This window comes from Ambystoma mexicanum, chromosome 1q (genome assembly GCF_040938575.1).
Source record: "Ambystoma mexicanum isolate Mex_15411 chromosome 1q, UKY_AmexF1_1, whole genome shotgun sequence".
Taxonomy (NCBI): domain Eukaryota; kingdom Metazoa; phylum Chordata; class Amphibia; order Caudata; family Ambystomatidae; genus Ambystoma; species Ambystoma mexicanum.
Window position 1 is genome coordinate 1,193,962,879 of NC_090922.1, and position 18,009 is coordinate 1,193,980,887.

Genomic DNA, 18,009 nt, shown 5'->3' on the forward strand with positions numbered 1-18,009 from the left:
ATGCTCTGTCTGTATGTGCGAGGAGGTGCAGGAGTGCCTCCTTCCACATACAGAAATGCAGCTCCTTACCCAGCATTTCCAATGATCCATGCAAGGCTGGGGAAGCAAAACGCCCCCAGCCTTGCATGGCTCATTGAGCTTGCACGGCTAGGAAACTGTAACTTTCAAAGGGAAACAATGTTCCCCTTTGACAGTTAAGAGCGCTGCCTCCGCTGAAAAAAGCAGCTGAAAGAGTACTCGAATTTCATTGGGCTGGCTCCTCCATAATAGGTGTGTAAGATATGCCAGAGGACCTGGTATGGTCGCACCACAAAATCACAGCTTAGCAGAGTAGCCAAGGCCCATCAAACCCTCCCCTGGCAATGACGAAGGATTCAGCCATGAGGCAAGTTAGAACTGTCCTTTACTTTCCAAACAGACAGGGATCATACAGGAAATATTGGAATCTTCGGCAATCGCAGGTTCTGAGCCCGTGCCACAAGCTTTTATCCCATAATAATGACACAATGCCTAATTTTTCCCAAAAGCCTAAGAAACAAATCTATTGGGTAGCTCGGGTAATGACACCTATAGAGATCCACTTGGTCTTCCCATGTCAGGAAGAGACTGAGACCTGAGACGTCCCCAAAAACTATATATTTGTTAGACGATCCTCTGCACACCAGTCCACTACACATCAGAACACTGCTCACATTCCTCCACCATCCCCTCCCACGGTTCCAGGCTCAGGTGATTCGGTGAACCCAAAGAACCGAAAACCCCGTACCAGCTTTGATGTACGGGCTCGATTGCAACCCTTTCTGCATTGGCAATTGCCTTGGAGAACGTATAGCAGAAGGGGCGGTGTTACGTCACCACGTCGGTCACGTGATCCAGAGTCACGTGGCCTTGTTGGACGTCACATGATCCAGAGACGTCACATGACTCCCAGACACACAGTATAAAGTTCTGAGAGACTGAACACTCATTGCTTCTCAGCTGTCTTCAGACCCTGTTTGGCGTTACGCATTGCTCCACTGTTACCCTTGATCTCGGAATTCTACCTCGGACTCCTTCGGATACCCCTTTGTACCTTTGCCTGGAACTGTTTACCTGTTGCCGGATTTTTGGACTGCATCCTGACTTCTCTTTGGATCATCCCTTGGTACCTTGCTGAACTTCTACGCCATTTCCCTTCTGGGGATTCAAGTCACGCCTTCACTCCTACAGGTGGCTGATCCTACATCCACACCCACCCACGGTTCTACTATTCAGGGACCGCCTGATCATCTGAGTCTCGAACCTCTACTAGGTTTCCTGGGTTTTTCTGACACCAGATAGGTAAGACCCTTTTGACCCTTTGGTTTACTTGATATGTACTGTGATTGCCTGGTACTTAACCTCGTTCCTTTCTGACAGCAGCATCGGTGTTCCAGAGGTTCCGTGGATCTGGGAAGTCATCTCTCACCTGTGGCCTCAAAGGTCGCACAGCGGGTTTCTATTAGTTCCCCTGTGCGTCACTTGGGGACGGAGGTCTCATCGGTCTACACGACACTCAAGTCAGAACAGACTGAGAAGCCGTATAGTCGTGTTTGACGATGCAGGGATCCACGGAAGAACCCATAGCTGCTTTAGTCCAGGTGATTACAGTATTAAGGGCAGATATGGCCGCCGCAAACACGGTGATCCACCAAAGGTTAGATTCCATACAGAGTGTTCAGCATTCCCTTCCTGCAGACCCTGAGTTCGGAGATGCTAGCTCATCAACTACACCCCCTCCCTTGGCTAATGCTACAATCCCAACTCCAGTAGTCCTCCCAACCCCTTCCCCCCTGGCTGCTCCCGAACGTTATCAAGGGGACCCCAAAAAGTTCAGAACCTTTGTGAATCAGTGCAAGTTACATTTCTTGTGTAGACCTTTGGCCTTTCCTACTTCCACTGCTAAAGCCGCCTTCGCCCTTTCCCATTTAGCCGGGACAGCTGCCGCTTGGGCTAATCCCCTGTTGGAAAATAATAGCCCAGTCCTTTATGACTTTGATCTGTTGGTTCTAGAAATGTCTCGAGTATTTGATACCCGACACAAGGCACATTCTAGGGATTTGCAGTTATTAGATTTGACTCAGGGTAGAGGGACTTTAATAGACTACATCACCTGGTTCAATCAATTAGTTGCTGAAACATCATGGCCAGAAAACAAGCGGGCGGTTGTTTTTTATAGAGGGTTGAGTAATATCATGAAAGATGCTTTAGCAGTGATCCCTTCTATGCCCACTCAGTATCAGGAACTGGTTGATCTTGCCCTGCAGGTAGATGCACGGCGATCGGAGCGTAGAGACGAGTTGGGGGTCTCTTCCCATCCTATTCTTGCCAATAATTCTACTTCTAGTACAGAAGAACCTATGCAAGTGGGAGGCTTACGTAGTCCTATTACAACATCTGAGAGGGAACGTAGAAGGGTGGATAATGCATGCTTTTATTGTGGCACCACGGGTCATTTTGTGAAGGAGTGTCCTCGTCGTCCCAAGAAGAGTCAGGGTTTTCGGACAGCTCGACCCTAGATCCGGAGAGCAGGTCGAGTGTTCCGTCATCATCTCCGGATACCCCTATTGCCTTTGCTCGTGTTCAGCCCATTTCTGTAAAGGCTACTCTATGTCCCTCTACAGGCCTTCTTCATACAGTCAAAATCATTATTGATTCAGGTGCCACTGGAAATTACATAGACATTGATTTAGCCCATTCCCTCAATCTACCTTTAGTGGTAAAAAGCCGACCTGAACCTGTTCAAGCCGTAGACGGCTCTACGTTAGTTTCTGGTCCTGTTAGACACCAAACTGCTCCTCTCTTGTTGACCATACAAGAAATACACACAGAGACTTTAAGTTTTGATTTGATTACCACACCTCAATTTGGTATCATATTAGGGATACCATGGTTACGTGAACACAATCCGCTGATCAATTGGCAATCAGGCACTGTGCTCTTCGAGTCCGAGATCTGTCAGAATTATTGTCTCCCGGTCCATCAAACAACTGACACCCCTTCTCGGGCCTTGGGGGCTTTAGCTCAACTCACGCTGACTAGTGAAGATGCAGAGAATGTGCATTCTCATACCGTTGGGGGGTTGGTGTCTGGGATTCGATCTGAGTACAAGGCTTTCGAATCAGTTTTTGATCGTGGCTCTTCCGAGGTACTTCCTCCGCATAGACCATATGACTGCCCAATCGAATTACTTCCTGATTCCACTATTCCTTCGGGCAGGATATATTCCTTGTCTCCTTCGGAAGAACAAGCACTGAAAGAATATGTACAGAACGCCCTCCGCTTAGGACATATCCGCCCCTCTACTTCACCAGCGGCAAGCCCTATATTCTTTGTACCCAAAAAATAGGGGGATTTACATCCTTGTGTGGATTATCGGCGTCTTAATGCTCTCACGAAAAAGGATAGATATCCAATTCCGTTAATCACACCCCTTCTGGACCACCTATCGCATGCTTCTATTTTCACCAAGCTCGATCTGCGCGGCGCATACAACCTAGTGCGCGTTCGCGAGGGTGACGAGTGGAAAACTGCTTTCTGTACACGTTACGGCTTGTATGAATACCTAGTCATGCCCTTCGGCCTATGTAATGCCCCGGCCACTTTCCAACGTTTTATGAATGACATATTCAGGGATGTTCTGGATGTATACATGGTGGTGTACTTGGACGACATCCTGATCTTTTCTTGTAATCTTGATGACCATGTAAGGCATGTCCGAGAAGTATTATCCCGTCTGAGAGAACATTCCTTATTCGCCAAACCTTAGAAATGTCAGTTCCATAAAACGTCTGTTGAGATTCTGGGTTTCCACATTACCCCAGGAGCACTATCCATGAATGAATCTAAAGTCAAAGCAGTCTTAGATTGGCCAGTACCTCAAACACTCAAGTCCTTGCAGGCCTTTTTGGGCTTCGCCAACTTTTACAGGCGTTTCATTTCTTCCTTTTCCACAATCGTGGCCCCGCTCACGGCCCTGACCAGTCCTCAGGTACCCTATCGTTGGCAGAAGGAACACCAGGAGGCTTTTGAGGCTCTGAAAACTGCTTTCACTACCGCACCGGTACTCCAGCACCCCAATCCTGATCTTCCGTTCATAGTAGAGGCAGATGCCTCTTCTTTTGCTCTCGGTGCGGTATTATCACAAACGTGTCCTACAACAGGCAAATTACACCCAGTGGCATACCATTCCCGTAAGTTCTCCAGTACTGAGACTCATTACACTGTTACGGAGAAAGAACTCTTGGCTGTCAAGGATGCCTTTCGTGTTTGGCGCCATCATCTTCTGGGGGCCAAAAATCCCATCACTGTATACTCAGATCACCGGAATTTACAGGATCTGGCCTCATTGAAGTGCATTAATAGCAGACAGGTCCGATGGCATCTTTTCTTTTCCTCTTTTGATTTTCGTATTATGCATCGTCCTGGCACTGCACATGGAAAAGCAGACGCCTTGTCACGTTCCCCAGGGGGGGTCGAGTTGCCAACCTTTCCCGACACTGTTCTCGGAAAGAGTCATGTGATTTGTCTTTGTACACCTTCATTGTCATTATTAGACTCGGTCCGATCCTGGACTAGCAATCATTCCGACCAGTTGCGAGAATGGGACCCCGTGTATTCTGATGGTTTGCCTTTCGTACATGAACGTCTATTCCTTCCCACACCTGACACTCGTAATCTGGCCCTTGAGTGGTCTCATGATGCCCCTTTTAATGCCCATCCCGGTCAAGAGCGCACTTTAGATCTTCTCAAGCGCTGGTGTTGGTGGCCCTCTATGAAGCGCGATGTAGAATGCTATGTCAATTCATGTGCAGTGTGTGCTCAGGCTAAACATCGGAGAGGCCGACCGGTTGGGTTGCTACTTCCGCTTCCAGTTCCTCCCAGGCCTTGGCATACACTGACTATGGATTTCGTTACCGATCTCCCCAAGTCACGAGGCTTTGACTCCATCTGGGTAGTGGTAGACACGTTTACAAAAATGGCTCGTTTTGTCCCTTGCAAAGGTATTCCTTCGGCCCCGGTCTTGGCGGACTTGTTTTTTGAACATGTGTTCATGTTATTCGGCCTCCCTTCGGTCATTATATCCGATCGAGGATCACAGTTCACCTCTCGGTTTTGGAGGTCGTTGACTAAATTGTTGGGCATTGATACCAGGTATTCTTCGGCATATCAGCCTGAGACCGATGGGCAGACCTAAAGGACGAATCAATCTATGGAGCAGTATCTTCGCTGCCTTATATTGCAACATCAGACCTCCTGGTTGGCCGTTTTGCGGCTTGCTGAGTTCGCGTACAATAACGCGGCTCATTCAGCTACAGGTTATTCTCCTTTCTACGCCCTCTACGGCCAACATCCCAAGGTCTTGCCAGTCCCTGATGCTTCTAGTTCTTCGAATCCTGCGGCCACAACGTGTCTTAGGGATCTGTCTGCTGTACATGCTAGTACTGTGGTTCATCTCACGGAAGCGAAGACTGCCATGAAGGCCCGTGTGGATGGCAAACGTCTGGCTGCTCCCCCTCTGGTGGTGGGTTCTAGGGTCTGGTTGTCTTCACGTCACCTTCGCCTAGTGGGTTGCCGGAAATTGCTGCCTCGTTTTGTCAGCCCGTATGTAGTCTCACAGGTAGTGAATCCGGTGGCTTTTCGTCTAGTGCTTCCTAGTTCTTGGCGTATCCATCCTGTATTCCATGTATCCCTCCTCAAGCCTTGCCCCGATTCTGTCCGCCTTCATACCCCTGTTGCACCGGTGTCCCTGTCCTCTCCTGATGTCTTTGAGGTGTCGGCCATTTTAGGGTCCCGATGGTTTAGGGGTAGGCTCCAATATCTGGTGGATTGGAAGGGTTACGGCCCGGAGGAGCGTTCATGGGTTTCCGCCTTGGATCTGAACGCCCCTCGGCTGGTGGCCCGCTTCCATAAGGATCATCCGTCCTGCCCACGGGGTCGTGGGCCGTTGGGGGGGGGCTATGTTAGACGATCCTCTGCACACCAGTCCACTACACATCAGAACACTGCTCACATTCCTCCACCATCCCCTCCCACGGTTCCAGGCTCAGGTGATTCGGTGAACCCAAAGAACCGAAAACCCCGTACCAGCTTTGGTGTACGGGCTCGATTGCAACCCTTTCTGCATTGGCAATTGCCTTGGAGAACGTATAGCAGAAGGGGCAGTGTTACGTCACCACGTCGGTCACGTGATCCAGAGTCACGTGGCCTTGTTGGACGTCACATGATCCAGAGACGTCACATGACTCCCAGACACACAGTATAAAGTTCTGAGAGACTGAACACTCATTGCTTCTCAGCTGTCTTCAGACCCTGTTTGGCGTTACGCATTGCTCCACTGTTACCCTTGATCTCGGAATTCTACCTCGGACTCCTTCGGATACCCCTTTGTACCTTTGCCTGGAACTGTTTACCTGTTGCCGGATTTTTGGACTGCATCCTGACTTCTCTTTGGATCATCCCTTGGTACCTTGCTGAACTTCTACGCCATTTCCCTTCTGGGGATTCAAGTCACGCCTTCACTCCTACAGGTGGCTGATCCTACATCCACACCCACCCACGGTTCTACTATTCAGGGACCGCCTGATCATCTGAGTCTCGAACCTCTACTAGGTTTCCTGGGTTTTTCCGACACCAGATAGGTAAGACCCTTTTGACCCTTTGGTTTACTTGATATGTACTGTGATTGCCTGGTACTTAACCTCGTTCCTTTCTGACAGCAGCATCGGTGTTCCAGAGGTTCCGTGGATCTGGGAAGTCATCTCTCACCTGTGGCCTCAAAGGTCGCACAGCGGGTTTCTATTAGTTCCCCTGTGCGTCACTTGGGGACGGAGGTCTCATCGGTCTACACGACACTCAAGTCAGAACAATATTACCTTCTTGCAGAGTCGCAGGACTACCATTGGCCCTTGCACCATCACACCCCACCCTAGGCATCAGACCCTGTTCTGTGCACAGTGCTCAGAGTACTTTTTCAAGGTAATAAGAAAGATGGTGTGTCCCCATTGTTGCCACTGATATAACCACCTAGCGTGGGAGAGTGCCTGCAGGTTGCAATGTTCGGTGGACAACGCAAGTATCAATCTTGTCTCCTCTGCGGAGAACAGCTCCTCTTCCCACCATCGGTAAATGGTAATTGTTCGGATGGGCGGAGTCACGTGGGTGAGGACCACAAAACAGAGATTTTCGGCCTGCAATTAGATTGTATTCTGTTATTTTGTAGGTGGCTACCTGCCTCGGAAGCCAGGAATTTTCTACCCACCCTTGTCCTTGGCTTTGAGCCCTGGCTCTGTGCTTCACTCTGTAGAGCCTGCATCTCTTCTTGCCTGTTTTGAGGCCTGTGGCTTCACTTGAATTCACTACAGTCATTCTATAGTTTCCCTATATATTGTATTATTTTCTTTAGAAGTTAGTAGTACTCAAGCACTTCCAGGTTTCTTACACGTTCCTGTTGCTCCATGTGGTTAGTTGCACTATAGCAGTTGCAAGCTTGCTCTGTGTGAATTGCGCTTTCTTGCGTTTCTGCGTTTGGCTAATGAAAAGAAAAGGGTTCTGACAGTATGTAAATGTATCTGTCCTCTACAGAACGGTGTGTGTATGTTCTTCGTGTGTGCATGTGTGTGTCTGCGTAACTTTGTGCAGGGATGCAAGTTTACTTTGTGACTAACCTTGCTATGTCATGTTGTCACTAATGATGTCAGCACAGCTGGACATGATCGTTAGTCAACCTGATCCATTGATGAGTCACCTGTATCCGCGAAGACATCAGCTGGATAGGGTTTGAATGGTTGTCTAAGTGAGAATCTGTTCCCATATGTGGAATACACTGGTCCACCTGGGGGTAGACCATACATCAACTGGCATCTCTCGTTTCTCATCCTTCTGGCTGACATACGCATAGGGGACATGAGGGCCATTCTGGGTTCAATGTGCCTTGGGTACTGTGCTAACCTGTGATTTTGTCGTGCGAACCCCCGGTCCTCTGGCAAACCTTACAGGTGAGAGGTGGCCCAGACGCAGTGGGTCAACACCCCCTCGCATTTTATGGAGGAGCCAACCCTGGTTGTGTCGCAAACCAGTAACCATAGTGTGGGTAAAGTAGGGCCAGTGGTCAATCACAGTATGTAGCTTGGTCATAGGGCAGAGGATGTCTCGGTTGAGAAGAGTGGGGTGAGTGACAACATTATTTTAAATGGTATGTCCCAGACTGTTATGTTGTTGAGAGAAGTGGTAACACTACTGGAAATAGTGGCAGAGCCAATAGAGATCTGGGGATGAGGCCTTCTCAAGATAACAGGGGCACGATAGGGCGTTGTACCCTCCAAGTAGTGTCAGCCTTAGATTAACATCCTCTGTTAAAGAGAACAATGGTCCTTAGAGTGCTGCATAGTGTGGTTCCTCTTAGAGTAACAACAACAGAGGATTTAAAGGCTATGAACCAGATGAAAGATAGTAAACAGCCCACATCAAATAAATTATTTTATTCAGAGGGTATTTTGGAATTTATATTTGAGGATGAATTGTTTCAAAGAGGCTACAGTTGTGACGTTGCCAGGTGGAAAATATGGGCCAGTTACATCAAGGAAGTCCAATGTAAGTATTGATGGTGGTGGGGTGTAGAAGTCTTGGGTTTGGAAGATATCTGGTATGAATGAGGTATTGAAAGAAAATTCTACAACAAATGGGAGTGATAACTTGATATAGGCCTTAAATTATGATGGCATGATAAACAAATTGAGTGCTGAAGATCAGTGTATTAACGGTTATTGGCAATGGCTACCTAAAATATTACAGGCACACTTTTTAAACAGACCCTGATAACTTAGAATGCTGGGTTTAGTGGCACACCAGGGCCTCATCACTCTTGCTTGATGAAGGCGGATTGCTGGACCACGTGGACCTGTTTGGTATCCTGAAGCTGCAGGCAACCTGGTTGGTGGACCCTATGACACTTGACTGGAGGTCCACAATTCAGGCCCCTGCAATACAGGGTCCCAGAGGTCGGCCTAAAAGTTGTCTTATTTTATCTATACTATAGCTATACTGGATGCAATCATTGCTGCAATAGTGTCCACTGGGTCTGTCCAGATTGGCTCATTGTAAATGTTTATGGTCCTCCTAGAGGGTTGCAGCTATCACAAGCATAATAGGAACACGGTTAATACGCTGCTGACAGAGTTGAAGGATACAATCCCTGTCTTTGTGGAAGGAGACTTTAATGCTAAAATACCTGCCATGCGGGATCACTTGGGTGATAGAACTTCTTCCACGCCAGTGACAATGTTGTGAGCCACCCAGGCATCTCATGGGCTGAAATTCTATATCTTTATGAACTTGAAATGTTGAAAGGTCATTGTGGTTGCGAGAGGTATAAAGCCTTTACTCTTGTAAGTGGGAAGTGCACAAGCACCATAGATCATGTGTTTGTAAATTTTGTTGCGTTGGCTATGGTTAGGGATATGGCTGTTTTATATAGAGAGGAGGGCGACCATTTACCATTGTGTGTATTGTTAAACACTGAGATCAAGGTTGCTGGCACAGATGGGAATGTTGATCGGCAGGTTAGCAGCGGTCGGTATCGCTTTGGTTGGAATACAAAGGCCTTCACTTTGTATTGAGATTGCAACTTAATCCCAATATTGATGACTCTATGTTGATTAGGAATGTTTAACTAATGATAACAGGGGTTAATGATGGTGTGCTCAGTAAAAGAACCTATAACTCCCCGGCAGAAAGATGAAACCGAGAATTGGTAGTCACAACAGGAGGCTAAAAAGCAACTGCGCTATGCAATAACGTGTGCTCTGAGATCCCCTGGTGTTGACTCTGATTGCTATGCCTTGACTGTGCACGCTGAAAACTTTAAAAAGAGTTTCAGAGGATGGAACGATACTAGAGGTATGTGGGAGGCAGTTAACGGTTATAAAAAAACGGGTGCAAACAGTTAAGAGTGTGGAGGGGGGTGTGGTCGAGGTTTATTGCTGCTAACACGGGACAGATTAACAGGGATGAGGGGGGGAACACTTGGCGGCAAAACGGAGGTGCAATATTGAGATAGTGAACTTAGAACTAATAATAAGAAATGTAAAGACATATCAGGCGGGCGGCCCCCATGGGATCTGCAATGTCCTAAACTGGCTTGAGGTTTACAATGTCTTGCCTTGTAACCAAACTGGCTTCTGGAGATCGTCTAGTACAGTACATAATCTGATTACCCTGGTGTCATTAGAAGAGCATGCTTGGCACAAAGGGAAGCTGCCGGTGTATTGTGCGTTCATAGACTTCATTGCCGCCTTCGACGTTGTTATTAGAAACCGATTATGGCGGGAAATGGTGTTGTGGGATATACGAGCTGGCCTGCTGTCTATGATGTTGCATTCATACACAGAAACCAGAGTGAGAATATGGGTTTGTGGGCGGAGTCAGGTTGCTGACTGGGACTTGCAGGAAGCAGCGCATACTCATGAAACATGCAAAGTGAAATATAATGTGCTAAATGTAGGGTGGCTCGGTTATGCAGATGGCCTTCTACTTTTAGATGATACCACCTATGGTTTGCAATCCCCATTGGATGCACTGGGCAAGTTGGCCTTGGAAAAGGGCCTGAGTGTAAATATTGACAAGTTCAAAACTAAGTTGTGTTCTCCTGCCGGAAAATCATAATAAAATATACATGGAGGTTAAATTATTGTCCACTTGAGCAGTTGTTGGTCAGAAACTACTTGGGTCTGCTGGTTGAAGAATACTCAATTGGGCAAAACTTTGGGACTACATTAAAAGTAAGTCCATGCAGCAGGCTTGTGCCCTATGTAAGTGTATTGGCAAACAGGGCAGCTTTTCTTTCAATACCATCATTTTGGTGCATAAATCTGGGCTGTCAACTATTTGAAACCTTTGGAAGTGCTGGAAGAAAACTCTTGAAATGCTTATTTATACTTCCTCAGTCCCTGTCTTTAGGTTTCTTATACCTGGAATTTGATCTGATGGTGCTGCGAACGTTTGTCAATATAAGAGGATAATGGGCCTCATTATAAGTCTGGCGGGATACCACCAAACGGATTTACCATTACCAGCACTTGGTCTGCCGGAATTACCGGTAAATTACAAGTGCCGGTAAGGACACTTACTCCCCATTGCATGGAGTCCCATTGCTGGTATTACTGGCACCGGTATTATCAATGATGGTAATTCCGGAAACTCTCCCATGGAATCTGATAGGACACAATGGGAGGAGTTGCCAGTATTACTGGCGCCAGTGACACTAGTGGCAGTAATACCAGAAATGTTTGCTGGTGGGGTGGCGGAATTACCTCCAGCTCTTGGCTAGTAGTAATTCCAGCCACCCTGTTAGGAAAGATTTCATATTCGAATGTAATTTTCCCTCCATGTGTCAACCCCCAAATTTTTTGCTGCTGTTCTACACCCTGATCTAACCTTTGCCAGAGAAGCGAAGCCCAGAGCCGCTCTCCTCTGGGCTTTCGCTCACTTCTTATGGGGAAACTGACATGCTGTTAAGACAGTCAGTACTGGGAGACTTTGTTTCCCTTAGTCCTTTCCTCATATTGCAGATTTTGTGCAACATGTAACAAGAGTGCAATGTAACTTACTTTACCGCACCCTTGTGTCTCTAGTCATTCCAAAGGCCCTAGAAACTCTCGCTGGACTTTTTATGAACTGTGCAGATGTGTCACGGACAGGACTGGTGGCAGCTATCGTTTATCTTATGTTTTGAACCCTTTCTTGCCTTGTTATCCGCGCTTACCGCGTTTGGCACAAATAGGTGGCCTGGCTCAAAAATGGCCATGCCACAAGGTTCTTTGTCCTGTCCTTTGGCCATCTTGCCCCTTCACCTTCCCCAGGTCGAGCCGACCCGGGTCAGTCCTTATTTGGTCATGCACTTTCCCACGAAACCCCAAAGCTTTCGCAGGCTTCTGCATGCCTTGTGTGTGCCTCCAGGATGTGGGCTGGGATGTCTGTTCCCAATAAAAATCCTGGGTGCCAGAGAGTCTGGAGTGTCCTGAATGCCTGGGACCACCGTGGTCCGTGATTGGTCCACGTATGGAGTGAGTGTTTGTGAGCAGATGTCCCATTGGGTCCTCTCCGTTTTGGCACGAGGGGATCTTTGGCTAAGAGGAGGCCGAGAACACCACTACCATGTCGATCTCCTGAGTTCACACGAACAAAGGATAAGGAGCCAAGTATCCTGCAACAAGAAGCCGAGTCGAGGAACTGCTGGTGACCCGCTGGAACGTTTGGCACCCTGAGCCCGCTGTCATCCTGCGAGACCGCACTGCATCTGATCCTCCTTGAAGGTCTGCGAAGGCGCTTCGACCCATTGGAATAGTGGGACCAACTATTCTCAGCACCTTCATCAAACCCTGCAAGTAAGCCTCTTCGGAAGTGTCCCTGGGCCAACCAGTGGGCTGACCAGTTTACGCAGGACATTTGCTCTGTCACTGCCGCGGTTTCGAGGAAGCCCTCGAAACTTGGTATACTGCTTGCGCTGTTTCCACAGCCCCCTCACATCGAATTTCGTACACTTGGCATTCCCAGGTCTGAAGTGAGACGAGTGTGCCCGGACCGGAGTAAATGCGGTTACTGTGTTGCTCTGCTGTGGCGACGACCGGTGTAAGTTCGCTGCACTTATGACCCCCTTGACCCTGAAGCCTGCTACCGCGGAAACTGCACAGTGTCGAGATGTCCTGATTGTCGCATTCGAACCTGCCAGCGAAGTGGACTGTACTGGCGAAGTCTGGGTCTGCCTGCGTCGGGGACCAGTGAGTAGTCCATACCCCAACTGGTGGCCCCTAGCGCAGGAGCCCATTTTTATGCACAAAGTGGCCCCCGAGGGCCCCTTTCCTTTCCACCGCTATTGCGAAATAGCGACTCCATCCCACACTGCCTGTGCCCGCAAGTGGAGGTCCTGCTTGAATCGTGGGGACTTGTTCTTCATCGACCTTATCCACCTTCCTGAGCTGCTAGTGATCCTTGAAGAGACCCTATTTTGTCCATTGGCACAACCGCGTGCATGTACTATTGAGCATAAGGCTCCTCTCTTCGTAGGGCTTGGACTGCCTCTTAGTTAGGTGTATTCCTGATGTGGAACTGGGTCTAAAGATTACTTGCACTGCCTGTTTTCCTCCCCATCTAGGTGGTTTACATATTTCGTGCTTCTTAATCCGTTGGACCCCTCTGGTCTTGTATATACATCTTGTTGATTGTGATGTGTTGGTTTACTTCAGTATTATTGTGATTCTTTGCTATGGTCTATATTACAAAGGCCTTGTAATAAATGTGTCTTTATTTTTAATATAACACCTGCCTGGAGTAATTTGTAAGTGTCCTTGCTTTGTGTGCTCATTGAGATCTTTCAGTCACCCTCACCCCTCTTGAGACTTAGGTATTTTACCGATTGCGCCATGGTGAATGGCAGAATTACCGTCAAGGTTGGCGGGGCGGTAATTCCCCATTCACCATTGGCTCTTCTCCATTCCCATTTTTGCCCCCATAGGGCTCAATGGAAATGGGGGAGGCAGTAGTTACTGTACCGTAAATACCTCCAAGGTCCCTTTGCGGGTCCAATCCTTAACAGCCGTCAAGGTCGGGACCCACAAAGGGACCTTGTAATTAGGTGGTAAGGGGTTAACGGCGCTGCCACGTTTTACGGCGCCGTTAACCACTTACCGCCTGGGCCGTAATGAGGCCCTTAGTCTTGACCGCCTGCCATAGCTACCCTGATTGGTCTGGCTTGTCCAGAGGTTACCCTGTTCCAAGAAACTAGGTTGGCCTTCTGAACCTCTGCCCCTCCAGGTCAGAGTTCAGAAATACATCTTAACACACCGCACCAGCGAACTTGGAGTTTGCCAGTGTTGAAACATGTCAGTAAACAGATCTACCGGCATGTTAATTTCACAGCAACATACTTGTAATGAGGCATAATGTGTTGTGCAACCTTGTTGGAGTTGGAAGGTCACTTGATTACCGGGCAATTGATAAAGTCTTTCCTAATGAAATATGAAAGGGAATGTTTTGGCTGCATTGGGATGTTGTTCTCTACCTATGAAAATTGGTTGTCTAAGATTACTTCTGGTCCAGGACTGTTACACTGAAGTGTTAAGATCCATTGTAAAAAAAACACTCAGACACCTTGATGGAGAGAACACATTGATACAATTTGCGTCTAAAGCGAGTAGTGGGAGCTTTGTGCATTACATCATGGAAAGAGCCAAAACCCCTAAATATATAAATGCCTGTCCCTCACGTTTTATTGTGACACATTATTTGGGAATCAAATGTAATATTGCCAGTTCCTTGGAAATCAAAGATGCAACATTGTTGATTTCCACAAAATGCAGAATTTTGAAGATTTTGGAGGGAAACCTCTATTGAAACGATGGCCCATTTGCTCCTAAAATGTTGGACCATATGCGTACAAAACACTGGAATATATATGGGAATATTGCAATTACGTATAGGCCTGAAGATTTATGGGATCTTTTTATGGAGGGTAATGATTTAAATTGCATTTATTTTATGGTGACATTTTATAATGTGATTTCTTTTTTTAAAGCACTTGGTGGAATTCATACAGTACACTGTGCACAAGCATTGTTCAGGTAATGACACATTACAAGGTAGAGATGAAACATATATGAAATTAGGCATGAGTTAAACTAGATATGATATGTCTTGGGGGAGATTGATTGTCGGCAGTAGAGTGATATAGACTTGTTCATTGTGTGCCCAAATAACATCTTGTAGCCATGCTTCCCATGTGGGTGGTTACTCCCAGGACCTTTTCGTCAATATCAATATTTTGGCTAGTAACAATCACAAGTTCAGGAACTTACCTTCAGTAACCTCCATCTTGCCGCGTAGCCTAGCTAGCAGTCCCGTTCACTTAGATTTTCTTAAGCACTTTTTACCAATTGTTATTGTTTAATTGATTTGCCAAAGAAATAGTTAAGGACACATTTTGTGTTAATTATTACCAGTTCATGCGCTGAAGCTATGTTTTGAAATTAATTAAATGGGTTTTCTTTCATGTATTGTGTTCATGAAGTTGTTAAGGCAGTGGTTTCAAAATGTTTTAGCATGTTTTGAGTTTTATAAATCTTGTGATATCAATTCTGTTTGTATTTTGAAGTGCTTTTATTTTGTTAATGAATAATGAAAGGCACTAGGACAGAGGGTTCCATTGTTATCAAGATTTGTTAGTCCAGCGACAGGAACAATGAAGTCTGCTCCCATCAGGTGTCAGAGTGCAGCTAAAGCTGTGGCAGGTGGACCTTCAATGTGTGCCATGGATCAGGTTGCATTGTCCCTCGTTTTAGAGCCTCCCAGTTCTCTAAAGAAACATAGGGTCTCAAGCAGGAACGCAGTATATATCAAATGTTAGGGGTCTATTCGGTCAGATATAGAGAGGGGATATCAGAATTATCCTCCTTACAAGATGTTAACTGCTCCCACAGGTCTTGGAATCAGGAAGGAACAACCTCAACCATCAACAGCTATTTTGCACTGTATACAAGGAGGGAAGGGCCTGGCGTTCTGGAGTAGAGGGGTGTCCTGACTGTAATTTTTTAGCTCAGTATGTAAACAATTAGGCAATTTGGTATGATTTCTGGCAGGAGAATTGGAAATGTATTTGCTAGGTTTGAAACTAGCTCCAAAAGCTATGAATGACATATATTTTCGCCATGTGGACTTTTGGATGCCTGGTCATTTTCAAATAATCCAGATTGGTTTAACAAATGTTCACACTTATAGGAGGATCGTAGTAACCGGAACCACGTATCATTGCATGGCTTTAATTGGCTCACCATCTGTTCAAATTTGGACCTTCATTTGGCATTTTGGACGCTCCTTTGTCTGAAGAATAGCATATATGCACATGACCACTGCCGCCAACATTTCAGATGGATGAGATTTCCGTTTTTGGACTCAGTGTTAAATTCCATATCGGAATATAGTTTGTCAGACTCGTTTGAAGGTAGTTGATATTTTTATAAGTCCACCCAATGATTATCTGCTTATGCATATTTTAAACGTCCTTGAATCGCTCACTTAAGGTGTCGCTGCCCATGGGTAATCTTCCCTGACAGTGAATTACTCGTTTTTGCACCTCGAAAAATGTCAATTATGGGAGTTTTTATGTTATGTTATTTAATGTTATGTTATGTTACGTTGCTCACCTTTTGTACAACCCCAATCAACATTTATGAGACTCTTAATAATCTTGTTTAGGTACCGTACCTATAATGGCAACACTATGCTTACACTTAATTAACTGCCATGAGGTGATTTTACAGCGGCAATCGAGCAACGCTTCACAAATGCTAGAGGTGGCTAGGGTTAGAGGATAGAAAGGGAAAATACAAGGCTGTTTTCCTGGTATGTTGATGTAGACAGATTGTAAGTACACTGAGCTTTGCATGCAGGTCTGTTTGTAGGTTTTATGTCACAAGAGCCTGGAGTCATTTGTGTCCAGAGAGGGCACCTTGCTTGCCCATGGTGCTAGGATGCATAGGCCATGAATGTGATCTGTATGTTGATTGTAGATGTGCAGCATTTTATTTGTTTTTATATCTGTTCGAAGGGTTATTCTAGAAATCGAAGTCACAGAGATTCGCAGGTGACGCCAACAATGATTCACAGACAACAGCACAGATGCAGTAACAAGCTGAAAATCTTACATTAAAAACTGGTGGATGCATAGTTCTGAATTAATTACGACGCGGCATTGCTCAAGAAACCCTTCCATGACATAGGCTTTCAGCGCATCTGAGTGTTGGTCATGACACCCATGGGTGCAGTCCAACCCAAACTCCGTCCCTTTTGCATGGTTAATCTACCACAGACGTATTCCAGCATTGTGGGGCCTCACCAATGTGGCGCGTCATAGTCTCTTTGGCACAGAAAGCAAAGGACCCACTTGAAAACAAATAAAAATACAAAAGGTTATAGAAGGGAAGGTTGGAATCGGTCGTACGTATCTGCATGGATTGGGCGTCCTCCAATATCATCGTGTGCTAACCCATCCGCATCGTTATGGAGGCCATATACAAATCAGTCCTGAGCCTGCCAACGTGCAAACGTGGCTAGCACAGACTAAACTGCTAGCCACTTCCCAAGATCAGCATTGTTGAGCCTTGCGAGTGAGATGAAGCTTGGTTCCCTATGGCACAATGGGCCAAGGTCACAGGTCTAGACATACTCTCGGCCTCTCAGGGAGACAATCCAAAACCAGAATTGAAAGATGGAAGCTTTTGAACGAATCAGAAACACTGTTATTACCCTGTGCTATCTTACAAACTATCATCTACGCTCTTACTGAAGGAATCAACTTTGTGGAAATCATCCCTGGTCCTACCACCAATGTGTGTAGTTCAGACCGCCCTGTTAAGCTGAAAAATGTACACGAGTAAGCTTGTGGGGTGAGAGGAAGCCTTGTTTGCATGTGTTTCCTTCCTTCTACAATAATACAGCAGGCTAAAATAAATGTAGCAGAAGACTACCCAAAACAACTGCTTCCATGCATCACTATTCAAGGCTGAAAATTGTCACAACCTGGATGGGACAGGCAGCGTATTAATTCCATCCTAACATCACAACCACTGGGATTTACAGTCAGTAACCCACTTCCCAAAAGGGCCTGTATATTTTGGGTGGCTGGCTGGAAACACCAAATAGTTACAGGGTATGTGGCTGAGTGTACTGATGCATCCACCAAAGTGGTCTGTGTTTAACCTCGTGGTCAAGGGTTCGATTCCTAGCAGGTCCACTCAGCATTTGATCCTTCTGAGGTCCATACAATGAGTGCCATTAAGTTGGGGAACAATCATTATCTGTCAATCGTGCCAAGATGCCCCTCTGGGGGTGAATGAGTACTCTTCAAATTCACATGTTATAGTTAGGCCCTCCTTTCTTAACAGTTTAGTATCTGCATGTAAACCAGGCACACATCTGCCACCAGCCTCCACAGCAATGCAG